Source organism: Pipistrellus hanaki, assembly GCF_964339955.1.
Source record: "Pipistrellus hanaki genome assembly, chromosome: 11".
NCBI classification, from domain to species: domain Eukaryota; kingdom Metazoa; phylum Chordata; class Mammalia; order Chiroptera; family Vespertilionidae; genus Pipistrellus; species Pipistrellus hanaki.
In genome coordinates, this window is record NC_140513.1 from 24,120,811 (window position 1) to 24,137,521 (window position 16,711).

The window sequence follows — 16,711 nt, forward strand, 5'->3', positions numbered from 1 at the left end:
TCTGCTTTATTAACATTTTCTCCATCACTTTTTAGTCCAGAGTCTAAGCTCTACAATCAACAAAACCTTAAAATAAGTCCTGCTTTGTAGCATTTGCCCATTGCCCTGGTATAAGTACTCCCACCATTGCCAGTTGCAAGCTCCTGACATGTGGAGTTGGGAGAGATGCATGGTAGCACACCATCCTATACAGTACAGGTAAACAAGCTCAAGGGTGGAGATACTAGTAAAATAATTAGGATGTGATGAGTTTGAGGTATTGCCTTTGCCTCAATTATTATTTTATAAATTTATTAGTTTATATAATTTATTTTTAATAATGGCTATATCTAAGCACCGGTGTGCAAGACTCCTAAAAATTTAGCAGTCAGGTCTCATGAACTAGCACAGACTGGCTCCAGCAGGCCACATGTCCTCACCCTGCTTCAAGCTCCAAGTGACACTTCCTCCTCGATGCCTTCCCTAGTCACTTCAGGCAGAGGCCATTGCTCCCTCCCATGTGCTCCTTGAGGGTGGCACCAGGTCTGACTGCCCTCTGTCCCTCAGGGCCTATCGCTGAGCAGGCGCCATTGCTCAGCAAACCTGTGCCACAGGTATGTGTTGAACCAGCCCTCTTCACCCACCCCAGGTGTCTTCTGGGCCCTGCCCCTCCTGCTGCACGGTCACCGGCTTCTCCACCCGCCCCACAGGCGACCCTGCAGGCCCACGGGAGCTGTAGTGACAGGCTCTCAGCAGCAGGGACACCCCTTTGGCCTCAGTTTCCCTATCTGTCAAGTGCTAAGAAAGGAGGGTGGAAGGAAGGAACACACAGTGATATTCCTTCTGCTCTTTCTTAGGCACATGGTTGTGGGCAGTTGTCGTTGGTCTGTACGTGCAATTTAGCGTCTTGTAGTTTCTCTTAGTAAAATAAGCAACTTTCCACAGTCCTGCAGAGCTTTCAAATTTTCCACTTTCAGTGGACGTAGAGTATCCTATTTTACTTAATTAAAATTCACTTCACCTTTTCTTTACTTTGAGACATTTGTGTAGTTTTTGTTTTTTACTGGAACCGATTTCACTTCATCGTCACCAGCGTCAGGTGTTTTTATTTCAGAAAACGCACGCTAACTTAAACACCCCCGGCTTGTTACTGTCCAGTGTGCTTCTGCTTTAATTCCTAGTGCGAGTGGACATGTCTTCTGCCAGTTTTTCCACTCCTTGCCCCCGCACTCTGAAACGTTGGGCGCGGATCACACAGCGACGTATTCTTCCTGTCTCGAGTCGTTCTGACATACCGGCTCCTGGAATGCGGAGGCTTCCGACCCCGGACGATGGTTCTGAGTGAATACGGCTGTCATTTATACTCTCTGGGGGCATTTCTCCTGTCAGGCTGTTAAATATTGCCTTTGGCTGGGGTCAGCGGGCCAACCGCCGGAGTCTTTGTTTGCTTCTCCCCTGAAAGAGCAGACACTGTCGCGGAGCTCGTCAGACTCGCCTGGAGGAAAACACACTGGGCCCCGGAGCCGGAGCCGGTGGCTTCCTTGCGAGGAAGGTGCCTGGGTTCCCGTCACCGGGTACAGCGGCCCGGGGACCCTGCACGTTCATATCGCAAACTCTGGGCTGGTGTCTGGGCGTCTGCGGGTGTTGGATCAGTGATTCCCACAAAGTGGAATGACCGCGTTTGGTTTTATAAAAATCACGCGGGCGGAACAAATGTGGATGACGGTACCTTCACGTGTGCCTCGCGCTCGACACTTGATGGGACCCTCCAGATATGTCATGGGTCCTCACAGTTCCTCGGTGGGACAGGGATGGCCATGCCACCTCAGGAAGGAGGATGCTCAGACCTGACAGGACGTCCCGCCCACGGTCCCTCAGCGGGTGTGCGGCAGGCCGGCCCTGGGCCTGGGGTCCGGACCATTGCCCCGCAGCCCGAGGTGAGGTCTGCGTGACTCGGGCTCCGGTGTGCCTGGCTCCTCCACATGTCCGCTCACGTTCAGAAAGCAGGATATGGGGAAATTGCCTTTGAGTACAATAAAGGAGACACAAGCGATGATCTCACAGGCCTTTTGTTTGGGATGATACCTGTTTATCTAACCGACTCTCCCCAAGCCACACAGAGCGTCTCTGCAGCCAGGAGATGGGCCACCCTGTGTCTGAGACACGGGCACCTCTCTCTGGAGTTCAGAGAGTCGTGGTTCCGTCCACCCTGGTGCCTTGTGTTGGACAAATTCAAGAGGAAAGGGTGACCCTGGGGAAGGGGCCACTGATACCCTCCTGAGGACACCACGGGGACTCGGGGATTGCTGAAGGTGGGAGGTCTGCAAGATTCTGGGGCACGTGATGGAGTCTCTGTGGGTGGCCCTTCAAAGAAAAGGCGTTGTTTCACTAGGAAGCAACATGGCATAGAAGAGGGCACACAAGCTTTGGACAGACCAGACGGACCTAACCCAGACAGACCACGGCTGGCATCTTACCTGCCACCTGTGTGACCCTCTGCAAGTCACAACCTCTCTGGGCCCAGTCTCCGTGCACCTGACGGCAGTGCCTCCCAAAGGCCTGTCCTCTGTGTGACGCTGGTTCTCACTGTATTTCTTTTGTTGTGAACGTCCAGCCTATCCACGTCAGTGCTGTACCCATATCCACTCGGACCCCTTCCCCATGGTGGAGCCTGCCTATGGGCAGTGTCTGCATCTCTGTCAGAAGTCTGTCCTCCGGTGTTGGGATCTGCTCTGCCTGCACACAGGAGAGCTCCACGTGCTGGGAGGAGGCCTGCCCGCCCCCTTTGCCAGGAACAGCCGGACACAGAGGCGTTAACACTCCCTCCGGCTCCCCCGCTCCTGACCAGGATGATGCTGGGCTGTGGCCTGCAGGCGTTCCCTCGGAGTGACTGGTTTGAAGGTGCCCTCTAACCACTGAGCCAAACCGGCCAGCGCTGCTGTTTTGCTTTTATGACAGGTAAAAAGAAAGAAGACATTACGTTTTGGATCGTGGCAAACATTTATTAGAAACCTCCCAAGTTGTGTTCCAGTTTCACACAACTTGGAAAGAATGAAGTCCAAGTCAGGGAGACAAATATTTGAGAATTATGTGTGGGTTTAAAGAATGTTTACCCAATCCAGGTAAGACTCGTTTGCCACTAAAAGGTTCCCCGCAACCTGTCCCCATCACCACGTCCCCCTGCAGAAGGTCAAGTGGCCTCATGCACCAGACTCATTCCCCGCATTCCTGACCAAGGGGCACAGCGGGGTGGGTGCTGTCAGGAGCAGCCGGTGGACAGGAGGGGAGTGGGACGAGACGCCCATAGTTACAGGGCTAATTCAAATACCCCGCACCCCCCCTTCAGAGACCAAAAGGCAAAGGGCCCAGGCTTGCATCCATTTTGGACAAAACTTTAGGAGAACAAACAGGTAGACCAAAGTCTAGCCATCATTAAGACAAGCGACCGCCAATGACATTTCCATAGTGTATTATGGTTCTTATCACACACATCTCGTCAATCTGCTTCAGAGAAGGCTGAGTTCCAGCCCTAGCTCAGCGACTGACACGTTGGGTGATCTTGGGCAGGTAACTTGCCCTTTTTTTGGATCCCAATTCTCTCATCTGTAAAAAAGGGATGGAGCAGAGAATGTATTCTTTCTGAGTACCCATACTGGATTCTTTCTGTGTAACCCATATGACAACTCTGATAATGCTCATTATCCTCATTTTACAGATAAAAAAAACACACACACACACACAAAAAAAAAACACACACAACATCCCAGGCTCATTGGGTGGAGGAGTCCTGGACAGATTTTCAGTGTAAATAAGTGTTTTTGAATCCTCCACCTCCTGTGCTTTCTATTACATTGAAGATCCCATTGCACAGTCACTGTTGGAATTTTTGTTCTTGGGACAAAAGTCCTTGCAGGTGAAGGGATAGTCTGGGTCCAGAATCCTGTCTTTGCAGCCCAGGCACATCTGCTTTCCCCTATTGCTCACGACTTTCTTTCAAGGAGTTTAAAAATTGCGTGTTTCATGTTACATAACCTTGGTTTTCCATCAACACTTAAAGAAGATACCACAGACAGAAGTAACCCCGGAATGACAAGAATGCAGTCCTATCTCTTAGGCATGTCGGCAAAGGACATGCTGGCTGGCTCCAGGGGGAGAGATGCTGAGCTGAGACGCACCCTCAACAGGCCAGAGGGCAGCAATGACCTTAGTGCACAAGACGGGAACTTCCTCTGCAGCCACGTACCTCACCCACATCATCTCACTAATCCTCACAGAGGTCCGAGCGGTGGGACACGTGCGTGATCATCCCCATCTCACAGAGGAGAAAACGGAGGCCTGAGGTGGGGGAGCTTTCCCAGAGAGTCCCTGCATGTGCTGGAACTGGGATGGAATTGGAACCAGGGCAGCTGTGTTGTCATTACCCCAAGACCACATGCTACCTTCCAGATTATTTTGGGACAATTTGCAGAACTCTGTAATCTCTGTGTGTGTGTGTCTCTCTGTCTCTCTGTCTCTCTGTCTCTCTGTCTCTCTCTCTCTCTCTCTCTCACACACACACACACACACATACCACACAACACATACACCACACACACACACACACACATACATGTACACACACATGATTAAGTGTGGTACCTCTGGGAAGGAAATCTGGTGACTCATGGGCATAGAAAGGAGGGAGATTTTCTTTTCAGCACATGTCCTTTACCTTTTAAAAATTCTGAACCATACACATGTAACACCAGTTAAAATGGATTCATTAACTTTAACAAAAGGTAACCTATTATATTAGTTTCCTGTGGCTGCTGTAGCAAAGTACCACAGGCTTCGTGGCTTAAAACAGCAGAGATTGGTACTGTCTCAGCTTTCTGGAGGCCAGAAGCCTGAAACCCGCGCTCCTTCCCAGGGCTCTGGGGGGAGGACCCACACTCTTGGCCGCGGCCTTCTTTAACTTGCCCCCACATCGCTCCAGTCTCTGTGGTCACACTGCTCCTCCTCTTCTCTGTGTGCCTGTCTTACAAGGATGCATGGGGTAGCACGGAGGGCCTGCCCGAATAACCCAGGAGAATTCTCACGATCCTTAACTTATTCACGTATTTTGCCATAGAAGGTAATATTTAGTCTTTGTGCTGCCTAAGGGAATATTCACAGGCAGCAGGGATGAGAATGTGGGCATATCTTTCGAGGGGCCGCCATTCAAGCCACTACACTAGAAATTAGCAGGAGAATCTGCACTCCATCCTGTCAGATGTTATTTCCTCCTGGTGCATCTCTCTGGATAGGACGCCGGTGTCTAAACAGAGCAGTTGTAGATTTGAAGCTCATTAGAGTGTTTCAATGGGAGTCGGTCTGGTGGGTTCTAACCTCCATTTGCCACCTTGGGGGCCTTTCAGAAAACCAGTACGCCCATTTCCCCAGAGGAGTAGTCCTAAAGTGCAGTGCTGATGACATTACATCTCTGCCTTAGGTCTCCCAGTCTTCCCCCCTCCTTCCTCCCCCCCCCCCCCCCCCCCCCCGCAATGAACAGCACACCCCTGGACTCAGCATTCAAGGCCCCCAATGACTCTCCTGCCAGGCCCTGTGTCCCTGGCACGTTTGCCTCATGATTCCTGTGGCCTGGCCTTGCTCTTTCCTACATCCCTGCTGCTCATGCTCTTCCCCTGCCTGGAATTCCTTTCTCCTCCTCTGCACGTGGTGAAATCCTTCTCACCGTCCAAGGCCCAATCAGATGCTACCTCTTTCCACCCGGCTCCTCCCGTTACTCCTCTGGCCCCTGCATCTCCTGCACCATCTCTGCGCCGGGCGCGGCTTTGTGTCATGAGCCTCATCGCCCTGATGAGCAGTGGCCCCGTCTGGGCACTGTCAGCGCTGGGAACAAGGCCTGCCACGGGGTCCGTGCTCCATGCGGTTGTTAAGCTGAAAGATATTAAAAATAATAGGAACTGCCGAAACCGGTTTGGCTCAGTGGATAGAGCGTCAGCCTGCGGACCGAGAGGTCCTGGGTTCGATTCCGGTCAAGGGCACATACCTTGATTGCGGGCACATCCCAGGTGGGGGGTGTGCAGGAGGCAGCTGATCAATGATTCTCTCATCGATGTTTCTAACTCTCTGTCCCTCTCTCTTCCTCTCTGTAAAAAATTCAATAAAATATGTTTAAAAAAAAATAATAGGAGCTAGACTAGAAGTGCCCTCAGGGGTTGTGTGTTCAAAATCCTTCATTGCAGCCCAGCTGGTGTGGCTCAGTGGTTGAGCGTCAACCTATGAATCAGGAGGTCAGGGTTTGATTCCAGGTCAGGCACATTCCCCGGGCTGTGGGCTCGAGCCCTGGTGTTGGGGCGTGCAGGAAGCAGCCGATCAGTAATTCTCTCTCATCATTGATGTATCTATCTCTTTCCCTCTCACTTCCTCTCTGAAATCTATAAAAATATATACTTAAAAATCCATCAGTTTATAGATGAGGAAACTGAGACCCAGACTGGGACATTACGTCTCTCAGCCCAGTCTTTCTGGAAAACCAGAGGGATTAGAATAAACGATAGAAAGGTTCCGTTTGGGGCCCTCTTAGCCTCTGGCTTGGGCAACTATATCTATTTTCAATGACGTCAGATGGCAAAGGGCATGCCTTTCACGGTGAACTTTACCTGTTTTAAAGGAACAGATACAGATCATTTGGTTCTTTCCTTCCTTTTCTCTGGCTGTCACCAGCGAATTCCAACTCCAGTCTCACACATGGCCTACTTAAGAAAGCTCTTTTCACTTCACTCTAATTAAAAAAACAAGCAAGCGAACAAAAACACTTTCTCACGTACTCAGATTTAAGCCTACACTACCGTCCAGACCCAAGGTTTGGAGCCATTTTTTGAGTTCTACTTCCCCGGGCCAGGGAAAGCTGCCTGCCCTGCAAACGCTGCTCGCTGAGTAAAACCTCAGAGCGGCGCACGGGCCTTCACCGTCTGGCAGAGTGTGAAAGGGGGAAGCGGAAAGGCAGACCCGAACACCTGTGGCCATTATGAAAACCGCAGCCACCGCCCAGCCCGCGTGGTTTTATTCTGAACGTGCAGCATCTGTCAGCCACAGATGGAAACCCAGCAACGGAGGACCCAGAGCGAGGGCTCAGATGAGTTGACTGAGGAATTAGGAGGATTTTGCAATAAGCCCATTAATTCTATCGGATTGAAATATCTCCCAGCTCCACACGGCCAGAGACAGCCGTACTTGTCTGACATTCACACGGCTTTTATGGCTGCCTGGAGCAGGGGTGCAGGCCTGCCCAGCGCAGGGACGGGCTAGAGACCAGGTGCTGGGACTCTGATCCATCACTTAGAGCTGACAGGAGCCTTGACCAAACCAGTAAGCCCCCTGAGTCTCAACTACCTCATCTGTAAAAGGCTTTCCCCGGGACTACATCCAATTATGCTTTTTACCCAGAGTTCAGACTGTAAGGTAGCATGCAGTAGTTCTTATTATCACCAACTTGGGAGAAAAGGAAAAGCAAAGCTTGGTGGTTGAGGGAAGGCCACTTATTTCAATTTTCTTTATAACGTGAATGGTGAATTCACCCATCCCTCCTGATCTTGATCCTTTGACTTAAGTCTGACCAAGGGAAGGGATGGTTTCAGCATCTAGGCTTGGAGGAGCTTGCAGGGGGACCCAAGTGGGGGCAAGATGCAACCTCATTGATGCCTTAGGGTCCTCTCTAAGACAGCCCTGCATTTCTCTGCGTTCTGAGGAACATCTTAATCACTCCTGCTGGCCACCAAATAATCGAAACCACCAACACCTCTTGGAAGGCAGAGTCTTGTCTTAAATGGTTCTTTGTTTTTACATTAATTGAATATAAAAACAAATGCTGCTGAAACCGGTTTGGCTCAGTGGATAGAGCATCAATCAGCCTGCGGACTGAAGGGTCCCGGATTCAATTCCGGTCAAGGGCATGTACCTTGGTTGCGGGCACATCCCCAGTAGGGGGTGTGCAAGAGGGAGCTGATCGATGATTCTCTCTCATCGATGTTTCTAACTCTCTATCCCTCTCTCTTCCTCTCTGTAAAAAATCAATAAAATATATTTAAAAAAAATAAAAACAAATGCTAATGGTCTTGTAATATATAAAAACTATGTGTAGAAGAAAAATATTAATAGTGGTTTATGTGAGAGAATAGATAATGAATTTTATTCTGCCTTTCTATATTTCCTAAAAATTTTTAAAGGGCTCATCAATTATTCTTATAATAAAGTAAGATTCTATTTGAAAGTATTTTAATGCCCTAAAGGAAAAACCCATTTATATATTTTCACAAAAGCTTTATGTGCAACTTCAATAAAAATTAATGATGGTATAATATTGAAAGAATTTGAAAATAAGATATTTTTATGAATAGAGATTCCAAGTAACTCTATAAATGCAATACAGGTGAATGTATATTAAAATACATTTCTTACACAATTAAAAATACCTGTGTGACCAGAAAAACATTGGTTCTGAAAACAGTACAATTAAAACAAGGAATATTTGATACATCTAAAAAACACAACATGAATTTAAAAGGATTTGTGCAGCCTCTTGGGGTTTGTTATAATAGGGTTTAACCTACATTTATTCAGGCTCAAGAACTTCAGCCTTGCTCAAACACTATGCAAAGTTGGGTTCCATGGAGCTGTCATTTGGCAGGCAGTCTTGAATGTTCGTTACCTGGGGAGAGGGTTCAGTGGTTAGAGACATTAGGTAAAGCTTGTTTTTAAGTATTCAATGAGTCTCATCCTTGCCCCCCTTCTTGGAGCCTCCGATATACTAATTTTCACTGTGAATCTCCAACAGGGGTGTGCAATACCCCTTTTGTGCATTTGCTCAAAACATTTAACCAGAAAATCTTCTTCAGCCCCCACCAAGGACACGTCACATTGAGGCATGCAAAGATTTTATCTTTCCCATTTTTATCTTTGAGCCCACGGCGCAGAGTTTATCTCCATGGTCACAAAACGGGTGTCTTATGACTTTGAAGCAGCACACGTACAAATCCCAATAAACCACTTAATGAGTCATGTCACGTGGAGCCGAAGCCCAGTTCCCACCGCCAGGTCGCATCTCCTTGCAGGCCAGACGCTCTCAGAAGCTGGGCTCCGAGGAGCCAGCAGGAGGCCGGCACGGGCTCGGGAGCCTCCTCACAGATGCAGGCCCCGGGCCTCCTTTGTGAGATGTCTGAGGAATGACATGCCGCCCTGCAGCCCCTCCCACCGCAGCACACAGACGCACACCCTCTGCTGGCATGCGAAGCGGCGTGCTTAGAAAGGGGACCAAAACCCGAACCACAAAAACCCACATTCCTTCTGAGGGCTGTGTGTGTACACACCCTGGCCCTTTGACCCTCTTTCCTTTCCGAGCGGGGGTTTTCGAGGCTCTGAGTCAGGAGTCCTGGGCCGAGCTGCAGCTCCGCCATGTCCCAGCCTCGTGGTTTCAGCGTGTACCCTCTCGGGGGCTCAGTTTCTTAATCTGTAAAATGGAGCAAATGAACCCTGGGTTGCAGTAAGGACAAAAACAGGATAAAACTGCTACGAGGTATCAGAAACATGAGGCTTGGTTATACCATTGCAAGCAGAAACAGCCCACTTTCTGAGATGGTGGTGAAAGTGAGAAAATACAGGGGAGAGGGAGGGGCTGGAAAGACTAATGGATGTTCCTTAAACACCCCCCCAGCTCCTCTCAGAGTCCCGAGTCCCTTCTCCACCTATCTGCTTAACCTTTGCATTTCACCAAACGCAAGGCTTCCATTCATCCTAAAGAAAACAAAAGCAGGAAGACAGGACACATGAAAGGAAGTATCTAGAACACTATCCACAGCCTTTCCCAGTTCTGATAACATGTTCATAACCACTGAAAGAACCACTCAAATGAGCACTTTCTTTAAACATATGCCAAAAAGAACAAACAAGCATTTGATTAGAAATATCTAAAACAGACATTAAAACTTCTGAAGAAATAAGAAAAAAGTCCAATAACAATTAACCACATCTCTGAGTACTAACAAGCCAGAATCTTGGAAAAATTGCCATACTTTTAAGGCAGCAGAACTGCATCAAGAAGTGTATCAGCCCTAACCGGTTTGGCTCAGTGGATAGAGCATTGGCTTGGGGACTGAAGGGTCCCAAGTTCGATTCTGGTCAAGGGCATGTGCCCTGGTTGCCGAAAATCCCAGTAGGGGGTGTGCAGGAGGCAGCTGATCTATGTTTCTCTTTCCTTGATGTTTCTAACTCTCTATCCCACTCCCTTCCTCTCTGTAAAAAATCAATAAAATATGTTTGAAAAAATAAGTGTATCAAAATGGCAGAAAGAGTAGGAAGACCGGCATTGCATAATGTAGATTCCAAGTGGTTGTTTACAAATGTTAATTTCAGAAAGAAGGAACGCTATTTCGGAATGACGAAAGCCTATAATTTTGGAATGACGAAAGCCTTTGCAAGAATGCCTCAAATACAGAAACCATAAAGAAAACGGTCGCTTTATTTTACTATGTATTAGAAAACCATAAACACCTCCTACATTGCTAGTGGGAATTTTAAATGATGCAGCCACTTTGGAAAACTGGCCGTTCCTCAAATTGTTCGAGTTACCATATGACCCAGAGATTCCATCCCTAGGTCATATACCCATGAGAAGTGAAATGTGTGTCTGCACAAAAACTTGTACATGAATGTTCATAACAGCATTATCATAATGGATAAAATGGGTAAATGGATAAAAAACTGGTATTCCCCTACAATGTGATATTATCCAACCATGGAAAGAAATGAAGTACTGACGCATGCTACAACATGAATAAGCCAAGAAAGCATTATTCTGAGTGATAGAAGGCAATCGTAAGAGACCACATGTGTATGTTCATGTAGAGGCAGAATGGGCTAATCTTATAGTCTATCCTGAATAGAAGTACAGATAGATTAGTGGTATCAGCAGTTGGGGTCTGGGGAAAGGAAGAGTGACTACTAATGAGTTTGAGGTTTCTTTCTGGGGTGATGAATATGTTCTGAAATTAGATGATGGTGAGGGTTCCGTAACTCTGTGAGTATACTAAAATCCACTAAAGTGGATAGTTTAAAAGGGCGAATTTTATGGTATGGGAATTATTTCTCAATAAAGCTATTATTTAAAAACATAAAGCTGTTATTAAAAAGCAAAATGGCAAAGTAATGACAAATGAAAAAAATTGTAACATTTCACACAGATGATTCATTCATATCTATAATGCACAAGGAGTTCTTATATAAAAGTTGAAAATAAATAGGTTATTTTAAAAATTGGCAAAAGCTAAGACATGCATTTCATAGGAGAAGCAGCACAAAAGGTCAATAAACATTTTTCTGTTTATGCTCATTTTGGAATATTGACATTACCACGATCATTAGACCTGTTGCTAGATGTCCCCAGTGTGTTAATAATGAAGTTTATGCTTTACTATGTCATACTCTGAGGAGGGTCCTTGAGCTTTATCAGAGCACCAGGGTGTCCAGGGCCCAAAAAGAGTGAGGAATCCCGGAACTAAGGGAAATAGGTAAATAAAGTATGGCATTTCTATACAATAGCAGTTCTACCTAGCCATGAAAATAACTGTGTAGTAAGATATGTACACATATAATACCTTAATAAAAAAATGGAAAAATAAAAAAATTAAAATACAATATAAATAAAAAAAAATAACTGTAGGTGAGGCTGTAAAGCAATGGGAACTCCTGTACAGCAGGAGAGAATGTAAATGGGTGTAAACGTTTTGGAGACTGTTTGTTCTAATGCTGAACAGAAGCAGATCCCATGACCTAGCAATTGCATACGTACAACAGAAATGTATACATATGTTTACCAAAAGACATCTAAAGAATGTTCAGAGCCGCTGAGATAGCCAAGACCTGGAAGCAGCCCCATGTCCACCAACAGTAGGATGGACAAATCAATGGTGAGATACTCATTCAAAGGGATACTACATGGTAACAGGTGTTTATGAACTGTTGCTATATGCTAACACACAAATAAATCCCATTCATATTCTACTGAATGAAAGAATATAGGCATAATAATAAATACTGTGAAATGCAAAGGTTCAAAAACCAGGCAAGCCTCATTAGAAATGAGAAGTCGGGATAGTGGGTACTTTTGAGGGAGTGGGTACTTCTTAGGAGAGGATCAAAGGGTTTTTTGGGATGCTGGTAAATGACCTATTGTTTTATATTGGTACCGAATATAAAAGTAGGTTCAATCTATGAAAACACTTTGAGGTTTAGACTTATAATTTTTTTTTTTGCATATTTCTGTTTTTGTCTTCTGCTTTAGTCAAAAGTGTATTTAAACTGACATGGTAGAAGAATTTTAACGACATGAAAAGAAATTCATGCTGTTACATTATATTAAAAATACAGGTTGATACAGGTGCAAATTGTGTGAACAGTAAGCTACCATTTTCTTTCCTCCTGAAGGTTCACCATGCATAACATGATGTGTCTTTAGGGCTATATACAAATAAGTGACGGGAATAAGAGTTCTGGACGGAGGAACTGGAAGAGAGGTTTCTTTTTTAACTTATGCCCTTTTCTACCTTTTGAAGTTTCAACTGTATTTCTATTGCCAATTCAATGCATATACACATTAATGATAATGCAGATTACAAACCTATATGATTTCATCTTTCTGAAAATAAAGATGGCACTATCAATATCAAACTGATCATCATGTTTACCGCTGGGTAAGGGGGTTAAAATTATTTTTATTTCTTTTTAAATCTTTATTTTAAAAACGTGCCTGTATTTTTTGAGTCTTGTAGTGCATTTATTTTGAGAATGAGAAAAAGTCATGAAACCTTTTTTGCAATTCCATTTTTATCCATGTTATTGAGGTATAATTTGCAAGCAGTGTAGAGTACAGAGTTTTGCACAGGGACTTACGATACACTCGCGTCATCACCGGTGGCAGAAATCAATCGCGATGTAGGAAGCTTCCACCCCCTAGAAAGTCCCTCCTTGCCCTGTGCAGGCAGCCATCCACTCCAGGGAGGAGTATTGTGGGAGATTCTATCATGGCAGCTTAGTTTTATCGGCTCTTAAAGCTCATAGAAATGGAGTTACACAGTATGGACTCTTCTGTGCCTGGCTTCTTCCACTCAGCAGAATGCTTTTGAGTTTGGTTTATGTTTTGTGAACATCAGTAATTCATTATCATTGTTCTTAATGAAGAGTAAATACTTGCTGCTTCCCAATCTGTAGAGTGAGACGCAATCATCTACGCACAGAACAATCCTCCCCAGCCTCTCCCTGTCTGCTTCGGGCTGGGGAGGTCAGACAGCCAGCCGCACATCCTGGGAGGAGAGACAACAGCCGCCCCCACCCCGGGCCTGGCCGGCCTCCTCCCCCTCCTGGCGGCAGCGCTGTCTCAGGTGAGAGCCACCCTGCTCGCTGCCATTGTTCTGCCAGTGACAGCCTCCCAGGCAAATGGAAAGCCGTCAACCTGAGGGCTGTCAACCGCAGACAAGAATTCCTTTCTTTGTCAGGCTGGGTGGTCTCCGTGGCTTCGCCATCAGCCTGCACAAAAGACGATAAGCATCACGTGCACTTGCAGAACCACACTGCCACCACCCAGCAGCTCCGGCCGCACCTCTTTGTGAGGCCAGGGCTAGGTGAGCGTGGCCTCACTGAGTTCCAGTCCAGTGAGGGCATCCGGAGGACGTTTTGTCCACTGACCCCACCACCTGCATGTTTCCTGAAATGTATTCGTCCCCAAACCTTAGTCACCCACAGCTAGACGATCCCTTAGCACCCGGTCCAACCCTCTTGGGCTTCAAAAAGGGTTCAGACACAGGTAGGGACTCGTCCAAGGTCACACAACACAAGGACTAGGCAAGGACAAGAACCCCTGCTGGGAGAGCCTTCTTTGGAATTGTAAGCTGCTTTTGTTAATAAGTGATCCACACACTCTCTGTCCCCTCCCTTAGTAGCACAATGTAAAGCATGATTTCTAACTTTCCCAATAAAAAAGGAGTGGTGTGTGTGTGTGTGTAAAACTACCTACTGGGTGGATCTCCCTTCCTTGCTTTTGTGTCTAAGCTACCAAGATCATTTCATTTCATTTCATTTCATTTCATTTCATTTCATTTCATTTCATTTCATTTCATTTCATTTCATTTCATTTTTCATTTATGGAATAGTTTGGTGCCCTCTACTGGTTATCAGTAACAGCAACAACAGCTACCCCTTCTTGGGACCTCCAGTGCAGGATATTAAAAATGCATCATTATTTCTAATTTTGAATCCAAAGAACAGGCCAGTAGAGTAGGCAATTTTGTAGAAGAGTTGTCTGCCCAAAGTTGTAGCCCAGTGGGACTCCAAATTCTTTCCACTTTTCTAAGTCAATGTAGCACTTTCCACTTAAAACAACTTATAGATGATAACCTCAAGCCCTAGCCAGTTTGGCTCAGTGGATAGAGTGTTGGCCTGCAGACGGAAGGGTCCCACGTTCAGTTCTGATCAAGGGCATATGCCTGGGTTGTGGGCTGGATCCCCAGTAGGGGATGTGCAGGAGGCAGCCCATCTATGATTCTCTCTCATCATTGATGTTTCTACCTCTCTCTTCCCCTCTGAAATCAATAAAAAAATATATTTTTTAAAAAGATAACCTCAAAATATGCCATGAAGTAGGCATTAACGCTCCTATTTAACACACGGGGAGGCCTGGGCTGGGACATCCGTGACTTGCCCAAGGCCACAGGGCCAGGAAATTCCTAGTCACTGTGCTGGGCTGCTGCTCAGGAGAGGCACACGCAAGGTCTGCAAGAAGCTTCTTTCTTGACAGCCTCTATCCAGAAGAGGAATTGGGAAGCTGCAGTGCTCCCAGCCAGAGGAACAGTGTTCCCACCTGGGGGTTCTCTGGGCCTTTCTCATGTGGTAAGGAGGTTCCAAGAGACTCAGGGATAAAGAAAACACATTTTCTACTCACAGATAACTCGCATCGTGATTCACCGAATTCAACAGATGCTGTGCAATTAGTCCCTGGTGTGTGTGTGTGTGTGTGTGTACGCACACACACATGCACACGCAAATGAGTAAATGAATGATTGTATGAATGAATGAATGCAATGGCCCAGAGGCTGTAGTCTAGGGTTAGGACTAATGCAGAGGGTGGGTAGGTTGGGGTGGTTGGGCTGGTGTACTATAAAGTGATCAATTTTGACTTATTGTGAGAAATCTATTCCTAGTAGTGAGAGCAGACAGAGGGATGCTTTTCTGTGGGTGTGAGCTCCAATCCCAGGGACAAGCAAGCAGAGCTCGGAAGACCGCACAACAGAGATGTTGTATAGAGATTTCAATCAAGCGTGCATGTTGTTTTTTAAGTGTCAGTGTTAACATTTAGAAATTGGGAGGTTTTATATAAAAACCCAGGTTTCTAGCTTCTCCTCTAACAAAATGGAAGGCTTAGCCTCATTGGACCTGCCTCAGCCCACTCACAGTTGCCTCCTCAGCTCCCTCGTTGTCCCGGCAACAAGGATGACTGGTGACACCATTTCTCATTGCACATATGCTGTATGTTTGTTTGTTTTTATTATAAAAAACAAAAATAAAAACATTTTTTTCTTATTACATCTTTGTCAAAAAGGAAAAACAAAAGACCAAGACATTTGTTGTAAGGAAAATTGGTCTGACGTATTTATCTGTGGAAGTGAAACTATTTCTGTACATTTAAAAGGCCAGTGCCCAACTAGCTTCACTTGTTTTCATTACAAGCTTGGGCCCCATGACAACTTGAATTTGCTTCCCTGTAGGGTCTTTGGTGCTTTTCTGTCCCAGAAGCGTGGACCTTGGGTCAGACTCTCATCCTGTTGCCACTTCTGTCTTCAGCTCCAGAGACGTGGGGCCACGAGAGAAGGCCATGAGTGTAGACCTGGGTCTGGTGACCTGAAGAGAGAAGACACCCTGCCCAGTGAGACCGCCCTGAATCTCCAGCTCAGTGAGAGCACAAAGGCTGCAGCCCGCCTCTGTGCCCTCTGCCCCGATCCTTTGGAGATTGGCACCTTGGCCATGAACCTTCTGAATTGGCCTTCCTCCTAGCACTTTCTTCCTGTGACAGGGTTCCTAGCCCCTCCCTCCAATCTGGCCCCACCATGGCTCAAATTCCCCCAGTGGTGTCCAGAAGTGGGCACAAGCTCCAGATGTGGACCGAACAGCCCAAAAACATTGAGAACACCTCCCTCAGCTCAGACACTGCTTTCGTTCTTGAACAGGTTACTTAACATCTCAATGCCTTCGTTGTCTCATCTATAAACTGAGATGAGTGAAAATGCCCATTAAGTAGTTATAAAAATGAGATAAATTTAAAATGCTTTTGAAACCACGAGCACAATGTAAGTGTTTGCTATTGTTATTGTTACTATTGTTATTGCAGTAAGTAATGGCTAAAGGCGGACAGAGGTGGAATAGGCTGTTCTGAAGTGGAGAATTCTTTACCACGGCAGGTGTATAAGCAGAACCACGGTGGTGGTAGGGTTCAGCTTTGGACCTTGAATTTTCAGTGCTGGTGAAACATCCAGCTAGGCTTAGTCAGTATTGTCATTCTATTTAATTCCACGGACATTCACTGAACAGCTAGCTACTCTGTGCCAGACATTCTACTAAGTCCCGGAGATGTGAGATAAATCAGAGGGTCCCAGCTCTCAAGCACCTGAGAGTCTAGGAAGGATAGCAGGTTGGTAAGTGCCACAGC